Source organism: Mustela lutreola, chromosome 15 (assembly GCF_030435805.1).
Source record: "Mustela lutreola isolate mMusLut2 chromosome 15, mMusLut2.pri, whole genome shotgun sequence".
Taxonomy (NCBI): domain Eukaryota; kingdom Metazoa; phylum Chordata; class Mammalia; order Carnivora; family Mustelidae; genus Mustela; species Mustela lutreola.
Genome location: NC_081304.1, coordinates 50,120,002 through 50,130,732, shown reverse-complemented (window position 1 = coordinate 50,130,732; position 10,731 = coordinate 50,120,002). Strand labels below are relative to the sequence as shown.

Below are 10,731 nucleotides of genomic sequence, written 5' to 3'. Positions count from 1 at the left end.
GTTGTCCACCTGTTGTGTCATGTCTATACCTGTGCTGCATCTTCCTGAGGGCACTCGGTTAATTCTCTGACAGGCTGCTTGCAGGGCCCAATATTGTTTCTGTTTTCATGACTGTTTGAAGCAGGGACTCCAGGAGGCATGCATGGCTCTGGGTTGGCCTCCATAGGGAGAAATGTTCTCTCGTATGTCACTTAGTCTCCTAAGTGCCAATAACTATTTTCAGTTGGCTACTTTCTGACCTAGGGTCAACCACAATACAAGTTGGAATTTTCATTTGAATTTTTATTTTTCTTAAAGATTTTATTTATGTATGTATTTAAGAGACAGAGAGAGAGAGTATGCAGCGGGAGCAGCAGGCAGAGGGAGAGGAAGAAGTGGACTCTTCTGCTGAGCAGGGAACCCAATGTGGGACTCTATCTGATCCTGGGACACCAGATCATGATCTAAGGCAAAGGCACATGCTTAACCGACTGAGCCACCCAGGCGTCCTGGCTTTATTTGAGAGAGACTGCATGTGCTAGCTCTTGTGCGAGCAGAGGAAGGTGCAGAGGAGGAGGGAGAGGGATAGGGTGAGACAATCTGGAGATAAAGAAAGATCACCCATGACAGAATGGGAACTACTTAGTGACAGCAGGAGAGTCAGGGAAGCAAGTATGTAGCTTAGTAGTGGAAATGTGGGAGAAAGGAAGCCCATTCATGTCCCCATGTTCCCAGAATCTCCTCTTCATTCACTAGTCTTGCCAGAAGTTTGTAGACCTGGTAGACCATGATTTACTTAACTGCATTTCCTCTGTTACATATATAGGTTTATATTATTTGCCATCATAAATAAACATGCAATAAGCATATTTTCTGAACATCAACTTTTAATCTACTGTTGAAAGATTTTTTTTTCTTTTCTCCCTTTCTTTCTTTCTTTCTTTCTTTCTTTCTTTCTTTCTTTCTTTCAGATTTACTTATCTGTCAGAGAGAAAAACAGCAAGAGAGAGTTCACAAGCAGGGGGAGCGGGAGGCAGAGGGAGAAGCCATCGAGCAGGGAGTCTGACACAAGTCTCCATCCCAGAGTCCTGGGATCACAACCTGAGCCAAAGGCAGAGGCTCAACCAACTGAGCCACCCAGGCGTCCCTTGAATGATTTTCTTAAATTATATGTCAAGACTGAAATTATTGGACTGAAACATTTTTATCATTCTTGAGATTTATTCACACAGTCCCTTTCTAAAGAGTTGTATTAAGTTGCATTGGCTAAAATCTCTGTTAACCTTGTAACAATGACTTCCTTCTCATAGGAGTTCCTAGTCAGAGGAGCAACAAGTTCTTAGTTGCTTAGCTGCCCTTAGTAGTGATAGCAGCTACACAGACTTTGCCATCTTGGCAGAGGACAATGTAATGTTTATCAGCCTGGCCATGCTTCATTGATGAATAAAACAGGTCATGAGAAGTTCAAGGAAAGCTGGCCTTAGTTCATTATTAAACTTTGTCTGCCTTGACCATTCTCTCTTTCAATTCAGATATGATTTACCTCTTCATTATTGAGGTTTTCCAAATCATATATTTCAAGATATTTCTTTTCCCTACCTGAAATAAGAATCAGTGCCCCTACACTTGTGAAAGGAGGAAATTGTTGACTTTCAGAAAGAATTCCTAAAATGAATTTAAGGATGTTTAAAAATATTGTTTTGCAAATTTACCATTCATGATAAAGGGAACACACACAAAAATTTAAACATATGGCTTGATTTTGATAGGAATTTTAAGGATAATATGGGTCACTGTATTTCCATTACTTTGAGATTCCTTTCCTTTGTCTGCCAACATACTTAACTATTGACAATTATGAGTAATATCAGACTGGTTTGTGTTAATCAGCAGCTGACTAATGTCATATAATAAGTTTATTTGATTTTGTAAAGAAAATAGCTGAAAATATTAATAATTAAATCTTGTTACCCATCTTATCTCTTCATGTGGAGTCACTACACAGGGGGGGATTAAACACCAGAAGATCAACTTTTTCCTTCAATCTCGGTAATAAGACTTTGACCTAAATGTTTCAATAGTCAGAATTTTAAACTGGACTCAGAATTAAAACAGATAAATACATAAATCTTTAAAAATACTTTCTTCCCATGTTTTTAGAGAAAAATGTATTAGAGGGCTAAAACTGTATACAGAGATAAATATTTTTACATTTTCTTTCAGATATAGGTTTTTCGAAGATTAAATAAGGAAGCAAGCTCTCCTATGTTCTATATAGATATACATATGCTTTAAACCTATTGCTCTAACTTAAACATTTATTTTCTGTAACCAAGAGAAATGTTTTATGAGATAACAAAAAACATCCAAAAATACATATGTATAAAAATAGATACACATATATTTGTGCATATATATATGTGTACACACACACATATATATGCACAAATATATATACATACATATACATATATATACATACATACATACATATACACACACACATATATATGCACAAATATATATGTATCTATCTATCTATATATATATATATATTTGCTTTCTACTTTACTCATAAAATAAAGATACATAAATAAATATATTGGATGGGACAATTAGAGAGGCCTGAAAATTGTGGAAGAGACACTGAAAATCTCAGTTGTCTGGCATTTTGTAAATCTTTAAACCACTGGGTGCAATTTTCTGTGAACCTGCAACAAAAATGTCTTTTTAAACAAAGTGCTTTCAAGGCACAATGCCATTTAAAGTATTCCTTTGGTTCCTCTGATGATGAACTATATACATACTCACAAAACCATGTCTCGGCATGCCACCCTGCACTGTCACAGGCACAGCAAACTAAAAACACCGTATCTGGATGGGCTCTCACCCCTAAAGCCATTTCCTTCAATTACCACTTTGTACAGACTCTCATCCATGAACTCTAAAGCTATTTCTTACTTTCTTTCTTTCTTTTTTAAGATTTGTTTATTTGAGAGAGAGAGACAGAGCGCACACACAAGCACACATGCCTGAAAAGGGCAGAGGAAGAGGAAGCAGACTCCCCACTGAGCATGGAGCCTGATGTGGAGCTCTATCCCACAAACCCTGAGATCATGACCTGAGTTGAAATTAAGAGTCAGTCACCTAGCAACTGCACTTAACCAACTGTAACAACCAGGCACCCCCTGAGGCTGTTTCTTGAGATGGAATAGCTGAAATACTTCAAGGCAGTGTCCGAAGTATCAGGTATTTTATTAACATTCTTACAATTCTCCTATATATGTATAGAGACCTACCATTATTCACTAAATATTTTTCTTTAAATGGACCTTTTTTGTTGTTGTTGTTGTTAAATAAATTTGCTCTAAAGGGAAATCAGTATTACTTCCTGGAAATAGAAATGACTACAAGAATAAATGGGATATAAATTTTTAAAAATGTCATGGTTATAGTTATTGCTTCCAGTCTGAGGGTGATGCAGGCCTTCTGCCTCTTTGTTAAAGAGACATTTGAAGGGGCGCCTGGGGGGCCTCAGTCAGTTAAGCATCTGCCTTCAGCACAGATCATGATCCCAGAGTCCTAGGATTGAGTCCCACATGGAGTCCCACATGGAGCCCCACATGAAGCACTCCCACACCCACCTGCCCACTGTGGGGGGAGGGAGGCTTCTCAGCATGGAGACTGCTTGTCCCTCTCCTTCTTCTGCCCTGCTTGTGCTCTCTCTCTGTCTGTCATTCAAATAAATAATAAATAAATACATAAATAGGTAAATATGAGACTGATTCGCTACCTACTGTGCTAATGAGTAACCTCATAAATATGTAAATAAATAAAATCTTGAAGAGAGAGGGAAAAAAGAGACCTTTGCAAGTGTTTAAAAGGTGTTAAAACTGAGACCTTCTCCCAGATGTAATCAAAATGGCTGAAGGAGGATTAGAGAGGAAAGAGCTTTTACATCATGTGATGTAAAAAGTTATTTAACACTCAGTCTTACCATCTCAGCACTGGACACATCACTGGGCTATATACACACAGCCTTACAACTTCCATTTTATCCAGGTTCCTAAAAGCATTTCTGTTTGTCGTTTTAATAGGCCTGTTAACTGTAAAGTTCAAAGAGAACACATGAATAGTATCTTTGAGGAGGGTTACAGAGGTACCTCTTCTTTCTCTATTCATTTAAAAAGTGAAAAGTAACATTTTTGAGGGAAGTGATTCAGGAACACCTTTGTCTGCAAGTAGGAAGATGACTAGTTATCTGCTGTTCCTTTTGGTAGTGATACTGCAGCATGAGGAAATACATTTGAAATAACCAATTTTCAATTACATAAAGAAATTAAGTTTCTCACATTGTTTAAAAAAAAAAAAGTCCAGAAGGTAAATTTCCGGAAATGTTAAGAAGGGAAACTAAAAAAGAATTTGCTTTGTAATTGTTTATAATGGCTTTGAGGTGGGGGTGCGTGGGTGGCTCAAGTCATTAAGTAGCTGCCTTTGGCTCAGGTCATGATCCCAGGGTCCTGGGAATGAGCCCCATGTCAGGCATCCTGTTCAGTGGAGAGCCTGCTTCTCCTTCTCCCTCTGCCTGCTGCTCTGCCTACTTGTGCTCTCTACCTCTCTGTCAAATAAATAAATAAAATCTTTTAAAAAATTGTTCTGAGGTACTATATATTAATCATCATTGCAGTATAGATTTTAAATAAAGGGCAAAATTGATATTAAAATACAGAAAATTATGTAGTTTAAAAAGAAAATGGATTAAATGACAAAGTTACTGTAGACTGGATATAAGGTCTAATCACACACACCCTTCACCCATCCACATTCAGCTTTTGCGTGGTCTCAGAGCATTAGAACAGATCTAAAAATGGGGAAGTAAGCAAAAAAGGCCTCTGACAAAAAGTTTTAAATTCAAACAGCAAAATGCACTTTATTTATATGAGAGGCTCTTATTTAGGGCCCCTGAACTCTTAGCTTAAATACAAGTTTAACTAAATCACTTGTTTGGTCTTCTAGCAAACAGCACATGGAAAGAGAGAGCGGAAATGCCACTAACAGGTAACAGTAAAATAAGACAACATAAAGCAAGAGAAAAGAGACAAAGAGAGGAAATGAAAACTCAAAATCACTGTAGGCTCTAGCTACTCAGTGTAAGGAAGAAAGCCCTGAGTAATCCTCATCACAGCTAGCACAGAATAGCAACTAATGTTCATTTTAATGACCCTGAATCAATCAAAGATAAAGTTATGTTTAGTTTATTTTAAGTTATGTTTAGTTTATTTTAGGAATGTCAGGAAAGCCATATGCCATATCTGAAAAAAGTCTTTTTTTCTAAAACAAAAAGAAGCAAATTAAAAGTACTACTTTGTAAACAGGTAAGCTTAGTTATCTAAAACAATGATTTTGGGGGTGCCTGGGTGGCTCAGTGGGTTAAACCTCTCTGCCTTTGGCTCAGGTCATGATCTCAGGGTCCTGGGATCAAGCCCCACATTGGGCTCTCTGCTCGGCAGGGAGCCTACTTCCCCCTTTCTCTCTGTCTAGTTGTGATCTCTCTCTGTGTTAAGTAATTAAATCTTAAAAACAAAAAAACCAAAACAAAACAAAAAAACAAACAAACAAAACAATGATTTTTATCATGGCTGTGATAATCTATGCCTAGTGTTCTGAATATTAAACAAACACAGAGTTTTGTAAGTGGATCATAATACCTACGCTAATGCCTCCTTCTTCCTTCTTTCTTTGTCAGCATTCAGGGTCACCATCACTCAAACCACAGAAAGAGCTGACTGGCATGGAAGACCATGAGCCATGTCCTGAAACAGCCATGAGACTTCTAGATTTAGACTCATTTGTCGGGGCTTAAATTCTGTAATTATCACTCTATTAGTTACATGACTTTAAAAAATGAACCTCACCTCAGTTTCCACCTCTGTTAAAAAAAAGGTATTTTTAATTTCTTATTTAAAGTTTTTATATACCAAAACCATATATTTAACACTAGTCATAGAGACAATAAAGAAGTAAGTTAAAATTTTAAAGGGCAAAACCTTTAATGTAAATTATGTAAATTAATGTAAATCATGTAACTCACCTAAGTACCTTTCTTGATAATCTAGTTTTTAATAGCAGTAACAAGTTCTAATAGGTAAGAATTTCTTACATATTTTGCTTAATTCCTTCTAAGCTGAAAAATAACTTCTGAGTTTAAAAAAGCAGAAAAACTAAATACTCTTAACAATAAGAATACACGTCAAGAAGCACGGAAAGCATTTTTATTTCTTATCCCTATCTGATACATGGTGTTAAGATGTTTTGCTTACAAAAAAGCACTTATAACAACAACAAATATCCAAAATTATCCAAGTCCTACTAATTAAAATATTAAAGGAAAACTGTGACTGGGAAATATATGTGTAACTTGAAATGGTGGTTCTGTAATTGTGATGTGTTTTTTTATCTCTCCAGGCCTCATTCTCCTCTTGCTTCTGATTTCATCTCCTTGATCTCTAATGGGTAAATTCTCTATCCTCACATTCTCAATCCATTTAGCTTGGGTAGGGCTTATCCCAATGCAGCTGTTGGGGTGGGACTATGACTCAGGCCTCAACCAATCATCTGCATATTTCAATCCCCTTTGGCCACAGTGAGACATTTTGAGATGGCATATGATCCAAGATGATCCAAGCAATACTCTTTCTGGGGCTTGTAAGACTAAATAGAAAGAGTTTCTTTCGATGGAAGGATAATGAGGTGTTTGCTGAGAACTGAGAAAGTTTCTTCTTTAAACTTTCCATATTCTCAAATTTTCTTCTTACCAAGAAGAAAAAGACTACCTAGAAATAGCGCCAACAGAGAAGTTCAGAGTTAAGAAAAAGATGCCTGTCATATCATTTGAGTTCCTGGAGCCAGCTGTGCCTGAAGCCACACACTTTACTTAAGCCAGTTTAAACTGGATTCTCTGTCACTTCTGACCAAAAGATGACTGATCCTTCCAAGACAGTAGAAGTTTCCTTTGAATTTTGGACAAGATGAAGTACATCAGTTAAGAATTTACTTTGTAAATTATGGTGTATACTATTTAGTGGGTTAAAAGTTAATTAATTTATCACTCAAGCTTCTTTGACCTAATCATCTTAACCTTCACTTATTTTTAAAAAAATTAACTGTTATTGGACAAGGATGAAAAGCTCACCAAGTCTGTAATTACTGGCTGAATGTGGACTTTGTTACAGTGTGCTGTCTCCAAGTGCAAGCTGATGCTTCAGGGTTGATATCAGAGCACCTAGAAACAGAAAGAAAGAAAACTGTATTTTGCGACCATGAGGCAACCTATTACTGAAAAATTTTAAAATGTTCCACTGCTTTTTTAAAAAGCAGATTTAGAAAAAATGAAAATGCTTTAATAATGGTGGAGGAAAAAGAAATAAGATGTTATATTAATGAAAAAGATTGTTATATTGATATAATGTGCAAGAATAGAAACTACACATACATGCATACACATCTGAAGGAATTACGAATCTAATGAATACTATGCCACCCCAAAAATGAAATTTAAAAGGAATTTTTGAAAAATAGTCATGATACAATATTAAAAACATAGGAAATGGGGAAAAAAAAGAAAGAAACACACTTTGGACCATGTGTGATAGAACTGCAAGTGATTTTTATTTTCTTCTTTAAACTTTCCATATTCTCAAATATTCTTAAAAATTTAAGTAATTTTCAACTTTTTTCTGGTAATCAGGCTATTTGCCTAAAAATTTTCAAATTTAGAAATGCCCTAAAATTATTTTGTTGCTTCTATAAATTATGTAGTATGATGGAACAGTTTTGAACATGCAGTTAAAATGTTTAGGGAAGAATAATTTATAATCTGAGTCCTTACTACACTTAAGTAGACCCTTTCAGATATATACCATTCATTTACAAAAATGATTTCATTCAGGCAGTCATACCCCAGTGAATTTCTTAGTGGAAGATGTGGATGAATTTGATATACTTATACTTACATGTACAAAGCTTGAGGACCTATCATAGAGGCTAGGAATACAGATACCACTCCAGACCCTGATCCTACTTCAAGGCATATTTCCACTCTAAAAAAGCAAAATAAAATAAATGAGTATAGTAGGATAAAAATATACATCACAGAAAATGACGCTCAATCTACTTTTAATGTGTATTTCTCCAGCATCACTCGCCTGCAAATATATGGAAATACAAAGGAAATTTATAAACACACTAATTTCTGACAACCACTTTGTGCTCATTTAATACTGTTTAACTCAGAATTGTTTGGGGTGTGTAATTAAAGTCCATAAAATAGATGGATTCCAATTAATTACCACAAAACATTATATAAAACAATGGAATAAGGTTGAGGGTTGAAAATATTAATATGAAAAACATCAACCCTTCTCACAAGGGTTTAGTAGTTTAGTACTTCCCTAAAATGATAGGGTTAGTTATTATACTCTTTATTTATGATGTTTTCTCTATCATTTAAAAGTACATAACATTCACAAATCCATTAGGATATCCTAGGGGAAAAAAAAGTTCCCCCTTTCTCTTAATAGATTTAGAGCAGGGAAGAAATTCATTATTTGTACAGCTGTACACTGAAGAGAGAAAGTCTCACAGAATCTGATCTTAGAATATTAGTATAACTTTAAAATGCTTTTGAATAAATTCCTTATTACACTCTATTTTATCCTTCAATTAAATTTACTTCCCTCTCTATAATCTACATATGCATCAAAAGCACTAGTTACTCCATCACAGAAATGGGTTTAATGGGATTTAGGTCTTGCTGGCTACTAACGCCTCAGACGACTACCCAAAAATAAACTCTAGCAGCTTCTAACTTTTGGAATCAATCCACATTATCTGACAACCTTACCTGTTGAATTATCTGTTGAACCTTACCAGGAGGCTTTTATTTGAAAATAACTATCGTGCTTTCATAAACAGAATCCCAAGAACAGAAATAACCTGACTTTATAACAAAATCAGCTCCTTTCACAGCATACTTTGCAATGCAATTTGTGCTTGTACATCTTTCTGGGGTATCTTGAAACTTAAAAGAAATTTTATCTTGAAATTTAAAAGACAAATTACAAAGAGAAAGATACCATTCGACATTCCAGTAAATCCCAAAGTTCCATCGTTTACAATGAAAAGCTGATTTAATAAGCGTTGGGGCATTTTACATATGGAAAAATCTGACCAGATTTAAGAGAGAGAAACACAATCCAGAAATACAGATCTATGAAGCCTGACTGCTGTTTCATCTTGAGATACCAATTTCAAGTCTTGATCTTTAAATAAATCTAATTACTCAAATTCCCTTCATTAAAAAAAACGCAGGTATTCATTCTTTTAATCTCATTTAAAATGTATGAGGGGCACTTCAAGTCAATTTTGTTATTTACAAAGTGCTAGGGAAAATTCCATAGGCTGCTAGCTCTGTAGCTATTTAAAATTTTCAGTTAATGAAAAATTACGCTCTGCAGGCGCACTAGCCACGTTTCAAGGGTTCTGTAGCCACACGTGGCGAACTGGCTAGTTGTTCAGGGCAGAATATGCTGTTCAGTGGGTTTCAAAATACTTCACGCCATGATCCCACAATCTCACTTCATTCTTGTGTCCTTCCCTTACTATAGGGTGCTTTTGTATGCTGAGTAAATTAAATGCCACGCACCTTCTAATAGTTACGAAAAAAATTATATTAATAAGCCACGTTTTCAGAATATTTAGTTTTGAACGTGTTATCACATCACTGCTCTGGGGGCTTGTGGAAAAGATACACGCTGGCGTAGTAAGGAGCGGTGGCGCTCCCCAGACCAAAGCAACACCTCAGCAAAGTAGAGACACCCGGCCCGCTCAGGACAGGTATCTAAAGGAAGATCGTCTGTACCAGCGTTCTGGTATCCATGTTCGCCAAGTCTGCGGACACCGCCTCCTCTCCTGCGGACTGCACGCCTTCTTTCCCGGGCTCCCCTTTGCCGCCGCCTCTCCAGAACGCTGAAGCCCTCTCCCACGGGGACCCTCGTCCTCCTCGCATCCTGTCAGTTCAGCCGCTGCTGCCTCCAGCGCCTCCAGCAGCAGGAACCTATCCTCCACGGACTCGTACACATGGGTGAAGGCGCCTCGGCCCACGCGCCCATGCAGCGGTGCGGGGAAGCTCGGAGCTGCCATTTTTCTTCCCTCCGTCCCACGCGCAGGCGCCAAAATTCCACGCGCGCAGGTCCAGCAGTGGAGGGCGGGGCAAGGGGGCGGAGCCGTGGGGGCGGGGCGCCAGAGGCGGAGAGATGAATCCAGGCTTGTTATTTCTAAGTCTGTCGGTAAATGTTCTTGGAAATTCTAAGGGTTATGTAATCTGGAACTGCTGACCTTTGCTTTCTTATTTAGAATGTTTAAAATTTATTTTATTTTATAGGTTAGCCCTTGATGCAGGGCATCCTCGATTGTTTTTGACTAAGGGGAGTGTTTTTTCCTTTACATTCAAAAGTTTTCTTCTATTTCTTGTTTGCAAAGAATTGAACAAATACATATGGTTACTAAATTTTACTTTTTTAAATATCAATTGGACTTTAAGTTTTGAGCTTTAAGATTAAAATTTTTTCTCACTTAATTTTTTACTTTAGTGTATTATAAAAATTACCTTCCTAATGTTGAATCATGAAGGCACTTTTTATCAGTCTCACTCAAGCAAGATGATTTTTCTTTTAATATCCTACTGAATTTGGA

The 10,731-nt window shown here is 36.8% G+C and overlaps 1 long non-coding RNA gene across 1 annotated transcript; it reads right to left on the bottom strand.

Annotated features, from left to right (window-relative positions):
- Positions 1-2,977: 2,977 nt before the first annotated feature.
- Positions 2,978-10,207, bottom strand: LOC131816652 (uncharacterized). The gene is made up of 4 exons (XR_009348135.1): positions 9,899-10,207; positions 7,992-8,078; positions 7,172-7,261; positions 2,978-4,085 (listed from the first exon to the last, which is right to left on the bottom strand). It is a non-coding gene; the product is annotated as an uncharacterized LOC131816652 (long non-coding RNA).
- Positions 10,208-10,731: the final 524 nt, after the last annotated feature.